Below are 22902 nucleotides of genomic sequence, written 5' to 3' on the forward strand. Positions count from 1 at the left end.
ATCCATTAGGCCATACGTTATGCCGTCCCTTGCTGACTGGCCTGTCACACAGATAACAGGTGAATGCTTCACAGCATCCTCCTGGTCTTATCTATCCTTTGGATCTTCTCCCGAGGAAGAAAACCCATGCCTTTGCCATGACCTTGGCAAAGATTTGCAGAGAGAAGGCAAGACCAATGGAAGTGCCCGCAACTGCAAGAAGAAGTCTCCACTCAGTTTAGCCTTACACAGGCTTGCCAGGAACACGAGGAGCCAACATTACGATAATTCAAGTTAGACTTACCAGTAACTTGTTTTCCAGAAGTCTTTCAGGACAGCACCTTAAGAGATAGTGACTCCTCCCTCTTCCTTAGGAAACACCTTCTTCCAATTCTTTAAATGGAGGCCACTCCCCAGAACACTCAGTTGTCACAGAGAAACCTCCGGCCCCGGCTGGAACACACAAACACATACATTAGTCACAGCATGGCACATCAAACCAATAGGGAGGGTCGTTGCTGTCCTGAAAGACTTCTGGAAAACAAGTTACCGGTAAGTCGAACTTGAATTTTCCCAAATCGTCTTTCAGGACAGCACCTTGAGAGGATAGCAGAGACTTATCACCTTAGGGCGGGACGACAGCTTGTAGGACCTTCCTGCCGAATGCCTGATCACTGGCAGAAGTGAGGTCCAACCTGTAATGCCGCAGAAACGTGCGAAAGCTTGACCACGTAGCCGCTTTGCAGATTTGCTCCGGGGTGGCACCAGCTCTTTCTGTCCATGAGGTTGCAAGCGCTTGCGTTGAGTGAGCACGGATCCCTTCTGGAGGGACCTCGTCTGCATGCAAGTAGGCCTCCCGAATAGCTAACTTCAGCCATCTAGCCAAGGTACCCTTTGATGCTTGGTACCATTTTTGGTTACCCCCAAACAAAAAAAATAAAGAATCTGCACGTCTGAAGCACTTCGTTATTTCAAGGTAACATAACAAAGTCCTTCTCACGTCTAGCATATGAAAAAAATGTCTCTTCTTCCCCTGAGGGATTTGCACAAAAAGTAGGTAGCGCAATATCCTGAGAACGATTAACTACTGAAGCTACCTTTGGTAAGAACTTAGGATCTGTTCTAAGAACAACTCTATCTTCAAACAAAACGAAATAAGGTTCCCTTATTGACAGGGCATGTAATTCGCTAATCCTGCGTGCTGAGGTTATAGCGACCAAGAATAAAGTCTTAAAGGTAAAATCTCTAAGAGAAATATCCTTTAATGGTTCAAATGGCTTGCCAGCCATAGATTTTAGCACCACCGAGAGATTCCATTTCGGGAAACCCCTAACTTGGGTCGGTCTAGATCTTGTGAGGGCTCTAAAAAAATCTAGCTATCAAGGGTTCTGAGGCTACAGGCCTTTTCAGAAACACTGACAAGGCGGATACCTGAACTTTTAGAGTGTTGACTGCCAGTCCCTTATCCGCCCCTTCCTGAAGAAATTCCAAAATGGATTTAAGGTCGTTAGGATCCTGATCCGACAAGGTACACCAGGTCGAAAAAAACTTTCCACACCTTTGTGTGGAAATCTCGGTAATAAATACTATTTACGCTTACTGCTATTGTTTTACCTGCTGCCTATAAGCCCAAACCGGGGAAACCCCTCTCTTCTATGTAATTTCAGGGCTAGCAGCCTTTTCATCTCTATTATTATGTGTCCTTTCCCTTTTTCGTATACAATTTGGGTGGTTAAACACCCCTCCCCTTTTGACACATAGAGATAAGACACCTGCTGTGTGCCTCCCCGTGTTTTTGTGAACTCCCGCATTCCCTACTAATGACTTACACCTTATGGTGTGTTATGGGTTAGTCCTATGTATTAGGCGCCCAGAAGGTCACATACCTTCTTTCTTTGGGGGGGATTAGACCTAAAAATCCCCCTTGCTCGCATTTGGAGTTATTGCATACAGACTCGTACTGCGCAGCATGTGCAAATATTCTAACTGTTTATTTGTCCCCAAATCCTATACCCCTATGCAAGGAGTTCCACTCTTGGGATTAACACACTGCTTATGTGTATATACCTTCTACCATGTTTGCATAGTATTTATGATTCAATATATTGAGTTCTGGTACATTCCATGTCAATTGTCATCCATGTTATATTCACTATGGCCGCTCTGGATCCCGATGGGGCACAGCTGTCCCTGCCCGGCCCTCTGGGGGTGGAGCCTTGTCCCTGAGTGCTTCCCGGTGGGGTGGGATGTGCTGTTGGGGGGGCGGCTGCCTCCCTATCCCCCCCTCTCTCACTTTCTGCAGGATGCCGGGGGTTTTCCACCGGGCATCCGTGCAGGTCTCACCCTGCCGGCGGCGTCCCTTGAATCTTCCCCGGACCACCCATGGCGCGGCGCTCATGCGCGCGCTACATCATTACATCACGTGGCTGTGACGGGGGGGGGGACGACGACAGTGGTCGAGGCTGTTCAGCCCCTCTGGGACACCGAGGGAGCCACACGTGGGCTGCCTTCACAACGGCCGGAACGTCTCCTGTTTGGGAATCGATGGAGGAGTAGCCCACGTGTGATCACCACACCCACAGGGCACATATAATGAGCAGTCATTTGGGAATCAATACCAGATTCCACTTAGGGAGGATAGATGCTACCGTATCCCTGTCCTATTTCAGGCATCCTGTCCTTTCCCACAGTGCATACCTGCACTCAGGCTTCCACCAACATACTCTACCTCAACCCTATTCTCTCACTGTTTCAGGTAATTGCTTCAATACCTAGGTATTTCTATACATTTATACTCTATTTACACACTGTATCACCCTCATCCTCCCACACCTATATCACCCCCTTTCCAACGGTGACATCCCTGCATCCCTTTCACATTTTACACTTATTTTATTTCACCTATCCCATTTTTCTCACAGTCTTCTTTCCCATATTGACCACACTTAGACACCACACACCACCGGATTGCCCTATATCGGCAATCCTATAACCTAACCGTTCACCTTCATCACTCACTCCCATTCACCCACTTTAATATTACCATACCTACAATTATTTATTTATATTCCCCAATTTATATACATATTCATTTGGACCTCTAAGGATGCTCTGACCCTCATCATTTATGTCGGCAATTAGCTTTTGCCTCAGCCCATTCATTATCCCATCACCAAATTAATTTTACTTATTTACAAGCTTAGCTGTCACTTCAACAGCTATCCCTTGCAATTACCTACTTCCATACAATTTCTAATTATGGGTATCATGGGTGTTCTCGTAGGCTTCTGCTCCTCCATCGCCCTTCAGGGGCAATCTTAATGTGGCTCCTTGTAAGCTCTCCGGGATGGGCCCTCCGCTACTGGGTGGATGGGGGCAGTCTGTGCCCTTTCGGACTACCCAACGGCATCATACACAATTGATTCCTTGATCTAGCGGTAACTAAAATACCATGGTTAACCTAATGTGATGGCTAATGTGATGTATGTTGACATGTGTCCTTTCATCCATTTTTGAACCCATACAATTATTATTCCTTACAAACCTTGTCCCCCTGAAGAGACCCTATTGGTCGAAACCAGTCAGGGCTCAACATTGTACACTACATGAAACCGTAATATGTATCATTATCCATGTTTACTGTATCAAGGAATGTGACTTTTTAACTTGTACAATTGTTTATATGTAACCTTTTTAACTCATTGTTGCCATCCGAGAATCTCGGTAATAAATACTATTTACACTTACTTCTATTGTTTTACCTGCTGCCTATAAGCCCAAACCGGGGAACCCCTCTCTTCTATGTAATTTCAGGGCTAGCGGCCTTTTCATCTCTATTATTATGTGTCCTTTCCCTTTTTCACCTTCGTGTAGATAGCCCTTGTCACTTTCTTCCTGCTGTTTAGCAGGGTAGAAACTAACCGGTCCGAAAACCCTTTCTTTTTCAGAAGTTGCCTTTCAGAAACCAAGCTGCAAGGGAGAGACTGGAGACATTTGGATGACACACCGGGCCCTGCACTAACAGATCCTGCCTGAGAGGTAGATGCCAACATGTCCCGGCTGCCATACCTAGAACCACGCTCTTTTGGGCCAGTAGGGAGTGATCAGAACGACTGGTGCTTTTTCCCTCTGAATTTTCCTTAATACTAGGGGAATAAACTGGAACGGGGGGAAAGCGAAGCACAGGCGAAACCTCCAAGGATGCGCCAGAGCATCTATACCAAGGGACCCGTCCCGCCTGCTTAGGGAAAAGAATTGAGGCACCTGGGAGTTCTCCCTCGAGGCAAAGAGGTCTACCTCTGGGAGACCCCACCTGTTGGAGATTTCCCCAAAAACTTCCGGGTTCAGAGACCACTCTGACTCTCGTATCCGATGTCTGCTTAGGTAATCTGCCATCCTGTTCAGGGACCCCTTTAGATGTAAAACTGACAGGGACCGAAAATTATTATCCCCAGCAGAATGTCTGTAGAGCCCTGCTCCTCGTGCCCCCTTGCTTGTTTAGGTACGCCACAGCTGTAGCGTTGTCTGTAATCACCTGGACATGGTGATCCTGGAGAACCGGTGAAAACTTTACTAGGGCCAGAGCAATCGCCTTTAGCTCTCTCCAGTTTGAGGACTGCACAGACTCCTCCTTCCTCCAGGATCCTTGGACGAAGTCCCTTTCCAAGTGGGCTCCCCATGCCCCATGCACTGGCGTCTGTGGTCAGTCTTTTCTCCACTGGAAAAGACCACTCTAAGCCCTTCGAAAGGACCTCCTGATCCTTCCACCAATAGAGAGATCTCTTCACTCGGGCTGGTACCTTTATCTGGGTGTCCAGGGAGCTGAGCCTGTGATCCCAAGACCTCAGAAGAAAGGTTTGCAGGCACCTGAAGTGCAGCCTTGCCCACTGAATAGCCGGCATTGTTGAGGTCGAAACCCCCAGTGCCGACATCACCTGCCTTAAAGTTATAGGCTGGTTGGACTGCAGCTGCACAACGACGTCCTGAAACCTGCCCTTTTTCTCTAGGGGAAGATTTTTTTTTTTGATTTAGCGAATCTACCTGGTAGCCCAAGAAGCGGACCTCTTGGGAAGGCACTAGGGACGACTTCTGAAGATTCAAAATCCAGCCTAGTGACTCCAGGTGACCTCGCACCCTGGCTAGGTCCTCTAACAGTCTTTCCCTTCGAGGGGGCGAAGAACAAGAGGTCGTCCAGATAAGGTACGACTGCTACACCCTGCAGATGCAGGGGAGCTAATGCTTCCGCCATCACCTTGGTGAAAATCCGAGGTGAGGACGACAGGCCGAATGGGAGGGCCCTGAATTGGAGGTGATGTACCACTCCCTCCATCTTTACTGCTAGTCTGAGATACTTTTGGGACTGCGGGGAGATCGGGATATGGAGATATGCGTCCCTCAAATCTATTGATGCCATGTAACAACCTGGCGTCAGATTCCTGACTGAAAAAATGGAGTCCATCTTGAACTTCTTGTAACTGACAGACCTGTTCAGAGGTTTTAGATTCAGGATCATTCTGAACTTTCCTTACCAGGAAGATGTGGGAATAAAATCCTAGACCCTGTTCTGCTGGCGGAACCCGTATCACTACTCCTTGTTGCATGAGTTCTTTTAAAGGAGGCCCTCATGGCCAAGGATTTTTCTGGATCCCTTGGCGCATTTGTTACCAAAAACCTCTCTGGAGGGGACTCTGAAAATTCTATGGTATAGCCCCGGGCCAGGGTGGTCAGAATATAATGATTGGCTGTTATAGCTGACCACTGCGGAAGGAAACTTTGTAACCTTCCGCCCACCCGTAAGGCTGAGTCATTGGGACTTTTCGGCTTGCGCAGGAGGATGGAAAAGGATTTCTCCTTTTTCCTTCGCCTTCTGCGCCACCCAATTTCTCCTGCCCCCCCTGGGGTTTGTTGCCTTTTTCTTGACCTTTTTGCAGTCGAAAAAAAACGTCTGGGGGGTTGCCGCTTCTTTTTAACTGGAAAGGACTTCTTCCTATCGGCAGTCCTGTCTAGGATACTCTCTAGCTCCGGCCCAAAAAAGAATGTCCCTTGAGAAAGGAATCCCACAAAGCTTGTTTTTTGAAGCTGTATCCCCAGGCCAGGTCTTTAACCATAATGCCCTCCTAGCGGTATTAGTTAGAACTGCGGACCTAGCCGACATCTTAATAGCTTCCGCTGAAGCATCTGCTATATAAGCTACTGCTGAGGACAATGTGGAGAAAGAGTCTATAATCTCTTGTTTAGGAGAATCTGCTACAATAAAGGATTTTAACTGGTTAAACCAAAACTCCAAATTTCTAGCAACACACGTAGTGGCCATAGTGGGTTTTAAAATTAGTCTTGACCGATTGCCATGACCTTTTGAGAAGGAGATCCATGCGCTTGTCCATAGGGTTTTTAAGAACCCCCATGTCCTCAAAAGACAGATCCGTAGACCTGGACACTTGGGAAAAAGCCGCATCCAGTTTGGGGACTTTATTCCACACTGCTGCAGGGTCCTCCTCAAAAGGGAAGCGTCTTCTATGAGCTTTTGAGAAGAACGGCTTCTTTTCTGGATCCTGCCATTCCTTAGTTATGGCATCAGAGATAACTGAGTGTACCGTAAAGGTCCGCCCTTTTGGTTCACTCAGGCCTGCGTACATACGGTCATGCAGACTTAAACCCTTACTCTCATTAAGCCCAAGTGTAGCATAAATGGCTTTAAGTAAACCATACACTTCCTCCAGGGACAATTTGAATTTTGAAGGGGATATAACTGCCTCTTCCCCTGACTCCTCACTGGAAGGCACATGGGAGTGATATTCCCTGATCCCCGGCTCTTCAGCTAAGGGGTCCAACACTGGGAAAGCCACCGGGTCCTGATAGGACTGTGAAGTGGAGGCCTGAGTGGTGGAAGAGGAAGCTAATGAGTCACGAAAAGTCTGAATCGTGGCAAATAGCTCATTCTTTACAGAGGCAACCAACTCTTCACATACTGAGGCTGATTCCTCCCTCACTAAAGAGGCAATACATGCACTGCATAGAGCTTTCTTCCAACTCTCCCCCATCTTAGTCCTGCATGAGGGACACTTTCTTTCTGTGTCCATCTTGACCTGGGGAGAGGAAAGAAAAAAAAAACACACAGGGGAATCCCTTATGAGACCTCGTCCCAGCAGATGGACCCCCTCACCTAGGTGCATTAGGAAAAAAAAGTGTACCCAATCCAGTGCCCAGACAGGCCCCATGCCACTAGGGGGGAAAGAAAGGAGACCGTAGTGAAAAAAGATTACCCCCTAGGGAAAAACGCAGACTTACATTGCTGCCTCCTGCCGGGGTCTTGCTGGTGCCTGTGCCCACCGCTGAAACTTCTGCTCCCTCCATGGCAGACGACAGCGTTCCACCTGTGGCTTACAGCACGCTTCCGGACTCCTATAACGCCGCTGCGCCGGACCGGAAGCGGAAATAGGCCCCAGCCTCCATCCTACCCCTTCCTCCTGCGGACGCGCCGGAAATGACGCGCAATCTCGGCGACCGCTTCATCCTGGCCACGCCAAAATGTCGGCGGAACACGCACGAGACCGCCAAGCGCTTCACTGGCTCTCACCGAGCACCATGGAGAGAAGGGGAGCCTGAACACTACCACCGCCGAGCGGGTAGGACGGAAGGACAGACGGTCTCAAATGGCATTATGCCATGAAAAAGAAAAGCTAGGAGGGAAGCAGTCTTCCAGGCGCACCTGTTAGATATAGACTCCCCCCTAAGAAGATGTTCCCTCCGGGTCGGAGGAAACACAAAAACTGAGTGTTCTGGGGAGTGGCCTCCATTTAAAGAATAGGAAGAAGGCGTTTCCTAAGGAAGAGGGAGGAGTCACTATCTCTCAAGGTGCTGTCCTGAAAGACTCTTTGGGAAAATATAGTTTGTCTACAGAAAAGTCTCTCATGGTTACGCTGGCCGTCAGAGTACCTAACCTGCAAGGCGTGGCTCTTTTACCAGTGAAGGTCGACATATGGATCTGAACCCATGCCTGTCAGGAAGTGTCTGCACTGGCCCTGAATTGAGGAACTTCCCCACCAGGCACTAATCAGATCCGACCCTGCTTAACTTCCACGATTCAGATGAGATCGGGTGCATTCAGGGTGATGTGGCCGTAGGCCAGCATTCCTTCCAAAACAAGTCCCTGTGGGATCTGTGTAGTTCACCCTAGCATTTCACAGGAAGTGCACTCGGTTTGTCTGCTATGCAATTAAAGAATCGCCTTAGGCTGGATATGCTGTCCATCACCCAAACATTGGTGGGCTGCCCACCCACTAAAAATGCCAGGGTAGGTCTCAAATTCCAAGATATAAAAAAAAAAAAAAGGGGAGGGGGTCCCTTTTAGAAGAGAGAGTTCATTCTCTTAACCATGAAACCCAACTATGCCCCTCCCTCTCCCGAAACTAGGTTGTATGTCTGGATCTGTGGGGGAAGAAAAAAAAACATGCATCTGGTGGGGGAGGAGGGTTCTGAACCGATACAGGTGGACACAGGAACACCCTCTCCTACTGCTGTCTTTGGTGGTGGAGCAAGATCGTTTTGTCCTCCTGGATCCCAAAAGATAAGGCTTGCTTAAAAAAATCTCCCACCTCCTCCAGAGAAGTTTTGTAATGAGGAGGCCTACTGGTTTCACCATCCAGGCCTTCTCCCCCTTCTAAACTAAAGTGTTCTAGAAACCTATGTATCTTACTAGGGTCTTGTCACCTGAAGGCCTTTAACCCTCTGAATGCCACCATCCTCTCTGTGGTGCCTCCCCTCTAGGTACCAACCAGGCCTGACCTTGAACCCTGTAATTTCAAAACACTAGTTTACATGCAGAATGATAGCCTGGTTGGGATTTGAAATCATGACGTCAGCCTTCTGGTTCATGAGTGCATGCCCCCCAGCCAATGTGCCAAAAGTATCAAATGCCAGCATATCTTTTGAGCATGGCAAGATACCCACACAAACAGGTTTATGCAAGTACTGGAATGTTAGGGGATCTGTACCAACCACTTCAGTGTTGCTAGGCAGAAATGCCAAACACCCAGCCATCTGGGCCTTCTCCCATGGGTAGCTTCGTCAGAGTCACCAGGAGACCGCTCAGGGAACCGACTCATCTCCAGCGAACTAGTGACCCCATAACTGAAGTGTTAACCACTGTCAAGTGGCTTGGCCAAGGTCACAAGGAGCTAACACAAGGATAAGATCCTACGTTTCCATGAAGTCTCCCATGGCCGCATTGGTTGTGGGCTATGGCTGCCTCAACGTTGCTGCCCAACTTAACAAATGGAAACCTCCGGCTCCTCCTTCCCCTCTGGAGGGAGTAACCAGCAGGAAAGAGCACAGTACCCTACTCTGCTGGTGAGGCACAATCTGTGGCTGTGGGATTTACCAGCCACCTGACTGGCAGGCAACCCTGTTTTAACTGTGAGGACGGCCTGATCAGCTGTCTGGGACCTCGTCTCTCCCCCCCCCCCCCCCCTTCTCCAGCCCAAGGGCGGATCCAGAGTCTAGTCTCGGGAGGGGCACTGCCAGAAAATAAGGTGTTGCTTACAGAACTCAATTAGGTGTCCGGTGTGTCCGCTGCAATGTTGCAAAACCGCAAAAAAAAAAAATAAAAAAAAATCAATGATCGCCGCCATTACTAGTAAAAAATATTTAAATATAAATGCCATAAATCTATCCCACAGTTTGTAGACGATTGTCAGGGACTGCAGACATGGTACAAGAGATGGTCAGAGACTGCAGACGTGGTACAAGAGATGGTCAGAGACTGCAGACGTGGTACAAGGGATGGTCAGAGACTGCAGACGTGGTACAAGGGATGGTCAGAGACTGCAGACGTGGTACAAGGGATGGTCAGAGACTGCAGACGTGGTACAAGGGATGGTCAGAGACTGCAGACGTGGTACAAGGGATGGTCAGAGACTGCAGACGTGGTACAAGGGATGGTCAGAGACTGCAGACGTGGTACAAGGGATGGTCAGAGACTGCAGACGTGGTACAAGGGATGGTCAGAGACTGCAGACATGGTACAAGGGATGGTCAGAGACTGCAGACATGGTACAAGGGATGGTCAGAGACTGCAGACATGGTACAAGGGATGGTCAGAGACTGCAGACATGGTACAAGGGATGGTCAGAGACTGCAGACATGGTACAAGGGATGGTCAGAGACTGCAGACATGGTACAAGGGATGGTCAGAGACTGCAGACATGGTACAAGGGATGGTCAGAGACTGCAGACATGGTACAAGGGATGGTCAGAGACTGCAGACATGGTACAAGGGATGGTCAGAGACTGCAGACATGGTACAAGGGATGGTCAGAGACTGCAGACATGGTACAAGGGATGGTCAGAGACTGCAGACATGGTACAAGGGATGGTCAGAGACTGCAGACATGGTACAAGGGATGGTCAGAGACTGCAGACATGGTACAAGGGATGGTCAGAGACTGCAGACATGGTACAAGGGATGGTCAGAGACTGCAGACATGGTACAAGGGATGGTCAGAGACTGCAGACATGGTACAAGGGATGGTCAGAGACTGCAGACATGGTAAAAGGGATGGTCAGAGACTGCAGACATGGTACAAGGGATGGTCAGAGACTGCAGACATGGTACAAGGGATGGTCAGAGACTGCAGACATGGTACAAGGGATGGTCAAAGACTGCAGACATGGTACAAGGGATGGTCAAAGACTGCAGACATGGTACAAGTGATGGTCAGAGACTGCAGCCCCACTTTTGTATATAAATGCAGCCCCACTGTAGTATATAAATGCAGCCCCACTAAGGTCCCCCCCTAGACAGGCTTGTGTGATAGATAAAACACTGATTCAATCAGTGTTCCATCTACTATCACACATGCAGGTCTAGCACAGCTGAACACAGACCCAGCTCTCACACACAGCGAGAGATGCCTGGTGTCATACACGCAGGAGAGAGGGGAGCGCTGCAGTCAGCTACAGCTCAAAGCAGCCTCAGGACAGGCAGCCTACCGGGCTGGGCCAGTCCAGCCCTGGGGGAGAGGGAGAGGGAGAGGGACACACACACACACACACACACACACACACTCGGCAGCTGCAGGCACCGCAAAGCAGTTTAAAAAAAAAAGCCAATGTGACATGATTGTCTCGGGGGGGGCAATTGCCCTGTTGCCCCCCCTGGATCCACCGTTGCACCAGCCAGACCCGTAAGGACTCCCGGGAAAGGAAAGAATCGCCAGCCCCCAGGTCCCATGTGCCTCCTCCCCTCCAACCCCATCTGTGGAGCTGCAGGTGACAAAGGCAAGGGGTGCACCCCCCCCCCCCAGGTCCCCCCTACTTTAGGATGGCTTTCGTCAATGCCAGGAGTCACCAGGATGGCCCCTGCCGCTGACAAACTCCTGCTACAAAAAAAGATGATCCTGCCTCTGGAGCCTCCAGCCGCCTGTGCGACCCTTCCGGCTCGCCCTCAGCCAAAGCCCGGCCTGCCTTCAGCATCCGTGGCTGGAACCGGAATCCGCGGATCAAGGAGAAGTGCACAACCCCCGCCGGAAGAGACGTCACCTGCCACACGGCCGGCTATGAGCTTCATCGCGGACCGCAAATAAGAAAGTGGGGGAGACAGCGCCTCCTCCTGGGTCTCTACCAAGAACCTGGAAGTGGGCTCCCGGAGCTTCCCACACTTTCGAAAAGCTGAAGTGGCAACAAAAAAAACCAAAAACAGTGTGGCTGCAGGTAAACTAGCAATGCCACTAGTCCCAAGAAACACCAGAACTGAGGAGCCAGCGGGGAAAGCATGCCTTTTGAATCTGGGCTGGACACACACACACACACACACACACACACACACATTTTTGGAAAACGTGGAAAAAAGAGAAATAATAATAATAATAATAATAATAATAATAAAATAAAAACCAACACCACACACCATTACATACACTATATTGTCATAAGTATTGCGACACCTGCCTTTACACTCACCTGAACTTTAATGACATTCCAGTCTTAGTCCAGTAGGGTTTAATATTGAGTTGTCCCTAGAAGAGTTGAAGCTGTTTTGTGGAAGGCTGTTCACAAGGTTAAAGAGTGTGTCTATGGGAATGTTTGACTATTCTTCCAGAAGCACATTTGTGAGGTCAGGTGTGGATGTTGGAGGGGGGGGGGGGGGGGTGGCTCGAAGTCATCCCAAACATGTTCTATCAGGTTGAGGTTAGGACTCTTTGCAGGCCAGTCAAGTTGCTCCACCTCAAGACATTGCCTTGTGCACTGAGCCAAAGGGTTGGGCTTGGCTCCTTAGTTCCATTGAAGAGAACTTGTAAGGCATCAGCCTACCAAGACATTTTAGACAATTACATGCTCCCAACTTTGTGGGAACAGTTTGGGAAGGACCCCTTCCTGTTCCAACATGACTGCACACCAGTGCACAAACAAGGTCCTGATGCTCAAACAGAAAAAAAAAAAAAAAAAAAAAAAAAAAAAAAAAAAAAGGGGAAAGCTTACCCTGCATGACCACATAAATAGAGCGCTCAAAAGTAACAGAAATCCACCAACACAGTATCAGGCTCCCCAGGGTAAATTCCAGGTTGGCAATAATACATACCAAGCCCAAATAGAAGTATGCTAGCAATAGTGTAAATCGATAGAGTATAATATTAGAAAAGACCATAAAAACCTTGCATAAAACATGGTCAAAGAGCATTCCTCAGTACAGGTTCATACCGGCCATGCGTGATGACGCCAGGCAAAGACTCACATTGTAGAGAGCACACATAAGCAGAATAATAGAACCATCTCCCAAAGATCTTTCCCTGCAGATGCCAAAGAGCAGGGAAAGATCATGTGACCACACAACCACATTACACGAAACAGACTTTGAGGATAAAAAAAAAACACCACACACAGTTCCATGATATATACGATTTATGTGAATAAATTATGGCAATTCACACTTCTCTGCTTAGAATCACTTTATTGAATAGAAGGCATTAGGGTGAAAAACCTTCAGCCTTTACAGACATTTTTAGGTTTCTTTAGGGGTGCCGTGGCAAAATTCCTAAAAACTAACCAAAAATTGGATATAAAAGTCAGTGAGTGGATCAAGCCTACCACCTTTTAGTTTCACAATGCCACAGAATTTCATTGTGCACCAATACAATCTTCTAGCACCTGATGTCCTAACATCCAACGATGTCACCAATTAACCACTTAAGGACCGCCTCCAGCACATATACGTCGGCAGAATGGCACGGCTGGGCACAAGCACATACCTGTACGTCCTCTTTAACTGCCCAGCCGTGGGTCGCGTCCCGGTCCGAAGCTCCGTGACCACGTACCCGATCGCCGCCAGAGTCCCGCGATCGGTCCCCGGAGCTGAAGAACGGGGAGAGCTGTAAACACAGCTTCCCCGTTCTTCACTGTGGCGCTGTCATTGATCGTGTGTTCCCCGATATAGGGAAAGGTGATCAATGATGTCACACGTCCAGCCCTGCCCCCCTACAGTTAGAAACACATACAAGGTCACACTTTACCCTTTCAGCGCCCCCTAGTGGTTAACTGCCAAACTGCAATTGTCATTTTCACAGTAAACAATGCATTTTTTGCTGTGGAAATGACAATGGTCCCAAAAATGTGTCAAAATTGTCCAAAGTGTCCGCCATAATGTCGCAGTCACAGAAAAAAAATAAAAAAATAAAAAAACACTGATCGCCGCTATTAGCAGTAAAAAAAATAAATAAAAACAATAAAAAAATAGATAAACGCTTATTGGGATTCCTTTACCAAAAATAGGAAGAATACGTATCAGCCTAAACTGAGAATTTTTTTTTTTTTATATATATATTTTTGGGGGATCTTTATTATAGCAAAAAGTAAAAGATATTGAATTATTTTCAAAATTGTCGCTCTATTTTTGTTTATAGCGCAAAAAATAAAAACCGCAGGAGGTGATCAAGTACCACCAAAAGAAAGCTCTATTTGTGGGAAAAAAAGAACGCCAATTTTGTTTGGCAGCCACGTCACACGACCGCGCAATTGTCAGTTAAAGAGACGCAGTGCCGAATAGCAAAAACTGGCCAGGTCCTTTACCTGCATAAAGGTTTTAAGTGGTTAATAATGAGGACATTGGGCACATGCTCAGCATACTTGTTTGCAGTAAGCTTACAGTCAGAAGGCGGCAAGCTGACATCTTTTTACACCCACCGAAGTCTTGCATATCACACATATTTTTACCAGTAAACTCAGCTTATATAGTGAAATACATAGTCAATTTTAAAAGCCTCAGCAAGCCTGCTGATCTCACAGATTTGCTAATCTGACAGAACACTGCCGCTTCAACATCAAAACAGCTTGATGGATTTCAAAATCCTCTATTTCACGATATAAGCTCAGCTTACTGTTAAAAATAAGTGTGAAATGCAAGACTTCAGTGGGTGTAAAAAGATGTCTGCTTCACAACTTCAGACTGTAGGCTTAGTGTGGCCGAGTGTGGGATGTACCAATATGGCCATGACAGAATGTCACATCGGTTGCACTTTGAGAGAACACCCACCCTGAAGCTAGAGGCTCAAAGAATCATGGGACAAGTATCAGGACTGGAAAAATAAGGAAACAGGAAGTCAGAGAACTTTGAAAGTGAGTATAGACATCAGACACAGAAACATGCTGTATATAGCCAAGAGCCCATTCACACAGGAGCGGCATGACTTTGGGGGTGACTCGGCAAGGCGACCTGAAGACGACTTCAGAGATGACTTGCAAAATGACTTCTGTATAAAAGTCAATGCAAGTCACCCCGAGTCGCACAAGAACCTTTTTCTAAGTCGGAGCGACTTGCGTCGCTCCTATTAGAACGGTTCTATTGAACAGAGCGGGACGCAACTTGTCAGGCGGCTGTCGCCCGACGAGTCGCCCCTGTGTGAATGGGCTCTTAATGAGGCAAGTAAGTCTTCATGTACACGTAGCTTACTTTGACCACCAGCCACAACAAAACGTGGAAAAGGGCCCTGCCACGGTTTGTGTTTTCTGGCTGTCAAAACGTTCCTATCCCAAAGTGATTCTTCTGCGTTCAGGAGAAGGGAGTATTCTGACTCCGATTGTTGTGAAGCGATCTATCCTTTGTGAGACTTCTATGCCGGGCCTGTATAAGCAGATATAATCACTGAGGACAATCGTCATCACATAACTTGAATTCAGTACCGATTCTATTCACAGAGGTTGCTTTAATTCTGAACATCGGGTTACAGCAGATGAATAGGTTGTAGTACATTTGCGGTTTAAAAGATGATACTGTCTGTAGCTTAACATGCAGAATACATGTGCCCATGTTACATGTGGCCTGTTAAGCTGCCTTCATTAGACAGGAAGTACAAACACAGGAAGAAAGGGTGGAGCATTACATAGAAAAGGAATTGTGTCATAAATGTGACAAAAAAACATGGAAAACAAATGCATTACCATAAAAGGTCAGCATGTGAACTAAACATAACATCCATAAAAAATGGTTCAGAGAAACAATCTACATAACAAATTCTATGCCACATTGGGGCAGCACAAGGAGGTTAAAGCTCTACTAACTGGAACAGCTACTTAACTCTGGTAAAAGCCCATGTGTACACTGACACATAGGCTTTTGTGGAGTTGAGTTTGGGAGCGTTGGCAAAAACTATTGTTTAGGAGCTGTAGTATACATGAAGCCTTACACACACTGACATTGTGGCTGGAATTAATTTACATGCAAAATGCATCTGTTTTGTGGAGGAAAAGCTGGAGTTCTGCTTTAAAGTGTGCCTTGACTGGAAAAATAGGTTGAGAAACACTGATTTAAAGTGGTTGTTAACCCCCTTAGCGTTGTTGCTACCATCTCCTCTGTTATAGTAAATGCTGTGCTCCACTGTATGAGTTTTCTAAAAAATTAGCCGATAAATACTTTATTTTATATAGCTGATCAGCAGTCATGTGACTGGCTCTCTCCATTCCAGGTCTGACAGCAAAGCTGGCAGAGCCGACAAATTACGCTGATGTCAGCCGAGAGGAGAGGATTTTTTTAGAAAACACATACGGTGGGACACAGCATTTGTTAGGGGAATTGTAGTAACAACAATAAGTTATGATACCAGCAGGAAAAGGGGGGGGGGAGACACAGGAGCATAGAGGAGAGCTGAAAGCAGGGCTGCAGATGACAGGCACGTAAACTGACCACAGTGTCAGGGCTCAACAGCCATGATACACCGTGGTCAGTTAACAGAGGGAAGGGTATAGCCAGGCAGGATCAGACAGGTGTTACAGGGGGTCAAATGACACAGCAGAAGCACTGTGCTATATAACATGCTTTAAGGGAACAGGATACAGTTTTTTTAGTGGAAGGCAACAACACTTTAAGGCTGGGTTCACACTGCCGTACAAATGTGTCTCACAGCAGGTGTCCGATGCGTCCCTGTTCTTTGTTTTAGGTCCGATTTCAGTCCGAATTATTGGCTGAATTGAGACCCGAAACGGGCCAGAAGATGCACAGGACTCCGATGCAATCCGCACCGGAGATGTGTGAAATGGCTCCATAGAGAGCTGGTCACAATCTCCTGACATGCGAACTGGAATGTGGGGAAACCTGCATCCAATCTTAACCTCCCTGGCGATAATGCAAAGTCTGGCTCGGGGTGAAATTTCAGTACCATTAGTGGTATCCCAGAGCCATCTCCCCGCTGTGTGATCGAGCCGTCTCCTCCTCTGCTTGATTAACACAGTGCCTGAGTGCCGCCGAGCTCCCTTCGCTGCAAAGTTACGACGCACAGGGGCGGAGATCAGCGCCAAATAAAAAAAATTTAAAACACAGTACACATACAGTATACTGTAATCTTACAGATTAAAGTACTGTATAAAATAATTACACCTCCCCTTTGTCCCTAGTGGTCTGTCCAGTGTCCTACATGCACTTTTATATTATAAATACAGTTTTTTCTGCCTGGAAACTGGAGATTGTCCATAGCAACCAAAGAGTGTCCCTTTATGTCAAAAGTGGTTTTAGACCAGCTAGAAAACAGCGATAATAAATTAGAATCACTTGCAGAATTAAGCGATAGCGATTTGTGGGGAAATTCGTCAAACACTGAAAGTAATGACAGCGACAACAATTCTGCAACTGAGCAAATTTTAGCGTGTTTGATATGATTACATTATTGAATAATTTTTATAATTTTTTGTTATAATTATTTATAGTTATTATATTACAATTAATGATTTCGTGTTTCAAACTTTATCATACCCGGGATGTCTACTAGACTCTTGGTTGGACAGATTTAAGTGAGTTATTTCTAAGAATTACAGGCCTACAATATAAAACGCCAAATTTCCATGCAAAATAATGGTACCGCTTTCAGCATCAAAAACCTGACATAATAATACCGCCAGGGGGGGGGGTTAAGGAAATCGTTACAAACACAACCAGTACCTTGAAGACTATGGTTGGGAACCACTGCTCTAGCAGATTTGGGGGGGGGGGGGGGTGGTGGGTTTTTTGCCACCAGCAGGGGGTATTTTCTAGGCTGTGCTTTTTTTCCCTGGCATTCTGCAGTTGGCACTATATCACAAAAGATCAGATCTTCAAGGAGGAAGTAAACCCTCTCTTAAAAAAAAAAAAAAAAAAACCCTGCAAGACAATAGGCATAATGAGCTAGTAGCTCATTATGAATTACTTACCTGAGCACGAAGCCCCCGCAGTGATCCTCGGACACCACCTCCCGTCGCCGCCATGATAACTGGAGTGACTTCCGGTTATCGCTGCTCCAGCGCTGTGACTGGCCGGAGCAGCAAAGACGTCACTCTTGTGCATAACGCCTTTAGTAGCGGCACGCTCAGTGCACCTGCACGCCGTTGTCGTAGACATAAGTGCTGTCTTTCTTGGAAATATCTCCTTAACCGTGTGGGTTAAGGAGATATTTCTTGTACCTACAGGTAAGCCTTAATCTAGGCTGCCGCTTACCTGTAGGTCAAAGTGGTCTGTAAAGTAAGGTGACCAGATTTTTTAAATGACATATTTTTTCTTTACTAGTAATGGCAACAATCAGCGACTCTCTGCCCATCGCCGCCCACCTCACAGCCTCTCAAGTCTTACTCTTCAGGCCCCAGCTACTACTGGATGGGGAGCGGAAAAATATCACTCCGCCAGGGAAGGCAAGGAGATAGGCAGGAGGCTGGCCAGGATTTGAGCCAAGGCAGAAGAACATGCAAGCGAAGCTGAATGGGCATGTGCCTGAAACTGAAGAAATAATCCCTCCGCTCCGACCAGCACATGATCATCAGAAAGGGGCACAGATTATGGGAAAAATACAATCCCCCTATGCTAGTAGGCACGGCGGAGTAGGGGTGTGTAATTCTATTTATTTATTTATTTTTATTCTGCACTGATTGGATTTAATAGGGGGCAGGGGCAATTTCAAAGACAATCTGGGGACAAAACCAGGAACAGACTTGGTCCGGGGACAGTGTCCTCAATCGGGGGACTGTCCCCTGAAACTGGGGATGTCTGGTCACCCTACTGTAAAGGTTTACAACCAACCACTTTCAATATCTGCCCCAGAAAATAAAATATAATGTGCTTCAGTCTCCAAGAGACTAGTGGTCATTTTTATATTCCTGAAAACCTCAGGACTAAGGAGAATAGGATCTACTAGCTATAATTTCTAGAAATATACAGAATTTGCCAATCTTAAACTTTGATCGCTGTGCCACGGTGCTTTAGTAGAACAGGTGTGTTATGCAATAGAAGAAGAGGTGTGTTAAAAGATTGACCAACAGAAACAAAAATGACACTATTGCATGCCAACTGGGTGACAAAATATACATTTACATGAATTTGCATTCCAAATGCAGCTGTGTGGAATGCAGCTTGCTAACAGGCTATAATTAAATCGGGTGACAGAGGACATGGCACCAATACCATAACTAGGCTCTGCGGCCAACCCCCCCCCCCCCCCCGACTCTCTATAGGAAACAACACCGACACCCACCCAGGAGAGGTCACTAAGCGGAGCTCATACACGACTCACACCCGTACAGTCCTCCAAACCGCTGGTCGCCTTCTACCATAAAGATATGACAAATAATACAGTCACCATTAAACACGACGCCAAAATATCACCAATAGTCACCCTCCAAAACACAGGCTATAAAGTAACATAACGTGAGGTGTTTTCCTCCTTACTTGTCTCTCGTTCTCCGCCGATCAGCTGAGACCACAGCCCTGCCGCTCTATACAGAACTCAGCACTTCTATCAGCCAGTCAGGTAGTGACGTCACGTTCTCTCGAGATAGCGGTCACATGATGCCGTTGCTAAGGTGTGTGAGTGAAGCAAGTACCAGTACTACGTACTGTGGAGCAATCCTCTCCTCGCTGTGAGCTTCCTTGGGAACTGGCTGGAATTTAGGCAGGCGTGAAGGGAATTCAGCCTAATGAATGAAGAGGAAGATAGTGAATGGGAAATAATGAGTGTGCTACTGAATATTCTAGTAGTTTGTGTGGTAATAAATCCTCACTTTCCAGCAGCTCTTTTAGACCCCCTTCACACTGAGGTGGTTTTCAGGCATTTTAGCGCTAAAAATGGCACCTCTAAAGCCATCCCAGTGTGAAAGCCTAAGTGCTTGCAGGACGGGAAAAAAAGTCAGTCTTTGGGGCAAGTAGGGTTGCCACCTGTCCAGGAATCACCCGGACAGTTCGGGTTTGGGATCTTGTGTCCGGGTTTCAGTCTGCCTGAAACCCGGACACATTATTTAGACTGGGCTGTGGCTCCCCAAGTAACTGAGGTAGTCACACAAAAATCTGTTGCCATTCGGGAGATGCGGGCTGCTGTCTGGGGGCAGGTTTGGCATCACTGAGGGGGAGCCATGATGTCAGCAAGAGCAGTTTGGCCACACCCACTGTTTGCCGCAGCGTGCTGCATTACCACTCTCCTTGAGGTGCCCCAGGTCTTTTATAATTCTATTGTGTATACTACGAAAAAAATGTGCCCTGTGCCGCTAAAGTGTTCGGGTCTTGCTTGAAGAAAAGGTGGCAACTCTAGGGGCAAGTGTATACACCATTCCTCCACAGCCCCAGCCCATTGAAATGAATGGACAACGCTGCCGAAGCAACTGCAAAGTGCTTTGGCAGCGCCGCTGCATGGGCGCTATTAACCCTTACCGACAGAGGCTCTTTACCGCGTGATCAGTCATGTCCAATCACGGCTGATCATGATGTAAACAGGAAGAGCCGTTGATCGGCTTTTCCTCTCTCGTGTCTGACATACGCGAGTAGAGGAGAGCCAATCGGCTGCTCTCCTGACAGGGGGGTCTGTGCTGATTGTTTATCAGCGCAGTCCCACCTCGGAAGCCCGCCCAGGACTATCAGGATGCCTCCAGGACCAACAGGGATGGCCATCACACTGGACCACCAGGTATGCCACCCTAGACGACCAGGGAAATGCCAATCAGTGCCCTGGCAGCTGCAAATCAGTGCTTATCCCCAATGCCTGCCAGTACCATTAGTGATGCCTATCAGTGTCCAGCAGTACCACCTATCAATGCTGCTTATCAGTGCCACCTCATTGGTGCCGCCTTATCAGTGCCCATCAGTGAATGAGAAGACATACTTATGTAGCACAGACATTTTTTCCGTTTAATATTATAGTAATGTTGTGCAGTGTTATTCCATGACTAATGTTATAAATTGGTATTTAGCACCACCTAGTGGCTAAAACGTGAAATGGACTTCATTTATTTTTGTTTTCAAGAACATGGTGAGATATTATGCAAATGACCTACCCATGAACACTCGGGGCTGAAGTGCATGCTGGGTAGGAGATAAAAGGCCCTGAGGTGGCCATCTTGGGTCTCTTGTCCCTGGGATGCATGGCCTGGCAGCAGAGCTCTGTTTGTGTGTGGGTTCCATAGAGCTCTGGCCTACATCGTGCGGAGCAGAACAGTACACCTTTGATTCTGCTTTATACCACAGCGTGCTGGAGCAGCAGTGTGGTCGAACCAGAGACCCTTGAAGGAGGTAACTGAGGACTCCCGGTCGTCTGTGAAACAGAACAGCGTGATAGTGTGGTCGCAGCAAACAGACTGAGATCCTGTGGAGCGGAGGTATCCATCTGCCTGGACCTTGTGTGGTGAGAGGGCTGATGCTCAGAACTTTGTACTGCTTTTCACACACCTAGACTGATTGCATAGTGTTGCTGGGACCGGTAGTTCCACGGAACAGTTCAGTTCAATAGAGTCACTTGTGCATAGGCCTCAAGCCTGATTTAACTATTTAGTGACTACCGCTGGAGGTACATTTCTAAGAAGAAGTACACAGATACTTTTCACAATTTAAGCTACTGTTCTATGTTGTTTTACATTGCTTTATTGATCAGAGAATCCTTTGGATTACAATCTTTGTCTCACAATAGATAGCAGAAGAAAGAAGACCAGAGACTATACTGTATTCTTACTGCAAGGCCTTGCAGTGCTGTTACCACTTACTAGAGGCTGTAGGGGAAATATTGAGTTAATTATACTGTGATATATCATTCTTGACAAATACTGTGTGCCGCATAGTGGGTTTCACAGTGTCTACATGGTGTGCTGGAAGTGGGAAGGTGCCCGGTGCTGAGGTTGTTGCCAAAGCATTAGTCCCACTTGGAGTCACTCCTGCCGAAGCCATACAGGTGGCTTTCAGGCGATTGCCACCTACAATCTCTTGTCTCATTATTGTATACCAATTGTGGTTCCATGTTAACGATAAAACCTGTTCTAGTAAATTTACCTTTTGATTTAACACAATTTGTTGTGAGGCTTGTTAATTCTCCAAACAGGTGTAGCAGTGTATGCCCAGGTAACAGCACAGGTAAAGTGAAGGGGAGTGAGACCAAATTATTGGGGGTGTTAGAGCAGAGTACAGGCCCAATCAATCACCAGCGGCTCTTTCAGGGGTGAGCGCTACACTTATTTACAAAATTTTATAACAAACAAAATAAAAACTTTTTTTTTCAAAATCTTGTTTTTTATATAAAAACCGCAGAGGTGATCAAATACCACCAAACGAAAGCTCTGTTTGTGGGAACAAAATTATAAAAATTCTGTTTGGGTGCTGTGTAGCATGACCGCGCAATTGTCATTTAAACAGCAACATCGCTGAAATCTGAAAATCCATTTGGGTGGAAAGGGGGTGTAAGTACCTGGTATTGAAGTGGTTCAAGCCAAGCCGGCCAAGAACAGATTGAGATACAGACGCTCCTGAGTCGCACGGCTCATCTAGAGTCTCCCACTGTGGCCGCTCCGGTAGTCTCTGTGCAGGCACCTGCCTCGAGTATTACCTCTTTAAGAGGTATGTCTGGTTCCACTCTGCTTCCCCAGCGATTTGGGGGTGATCCAGTTCAGTGCAGAGGGTTTCTCAACCAGATATACTGAGATGCTGCCCCAGGCGTTTCCCACGGTCTACCCAAGGTCATTGTCTCTGACAGGGGAAGTCAGTTTGTGTCCCAGTTCTGGCGAGCCTTTTGTGCACAGTTGGAAATTCAGCTTGCCTTCTCCTCTGCATATAACCCGCAGTCTAATGGGGCTGCAGAACAATCGAATCAGTCCTTGGAGCAATTCCTGCGTTGCTATATTTCTGTCCATCACAACAACTGGTCAGACCTCTTACCTTGGGCAGAGTTTGCTCACAATAGCGCTCTGAATTCTGCTTCCCGTTTTTTCCCCACTTATGGCGAACTATGGTTTCCAACCTTCCATGTTGCCTGACTTGTTTGTTCCTCAGAGTATTCCATTGTTAGAGGAACATCTCCGTGGTCTTCGTTCCACTTGGGTACAAGTCCAGGAGGCTTTGTGACAGGCTAATGAGAGGTACAGACTCCATGCTGACCGCAGACGCCTGCCTGCGCCTTCCTACCAGGTCGGGTATGGGGTCTGGCTGTCATCTCGCAACCTCCGACTTCG

General features: G+C 47.2%; 1 protein-coding gene across 1 annotated transcript in view; it reads right to left on the reverse strand.

Moving 5' to 3' along the window:
- Positions 1-19337, reverse strand: part of CYSTM1 (cysteine rich transmembrane module containing 1) — a 132939-nt gene extending 113602 nt beyond the window's left edge. The window contains exon 1 of the mRNA XM_040344700.1: positions 19151-19337. The gene's annotated coding sequence lies outside the window, so the exon portion shown is untranslated. The remainder of the gene's footprint in view (positions 1-19150) is intronic.
- Between the last annotated feature and the right edge of the window lie 3565 nt (positions 19338-22902).

Source organism: Rana temporaria, chromosome 3 (genome assembly GCF_905171775.1).
Source record: "Rana temporaria chromosome 3, aRanTem1.1, whole genome shotgun sequence".
NCBI classification, from domain to species: Eukaryota; Metazoa; Chordata; class Amphibia; order Anura; family Ranidae; genus Rana; species Rana temporaria.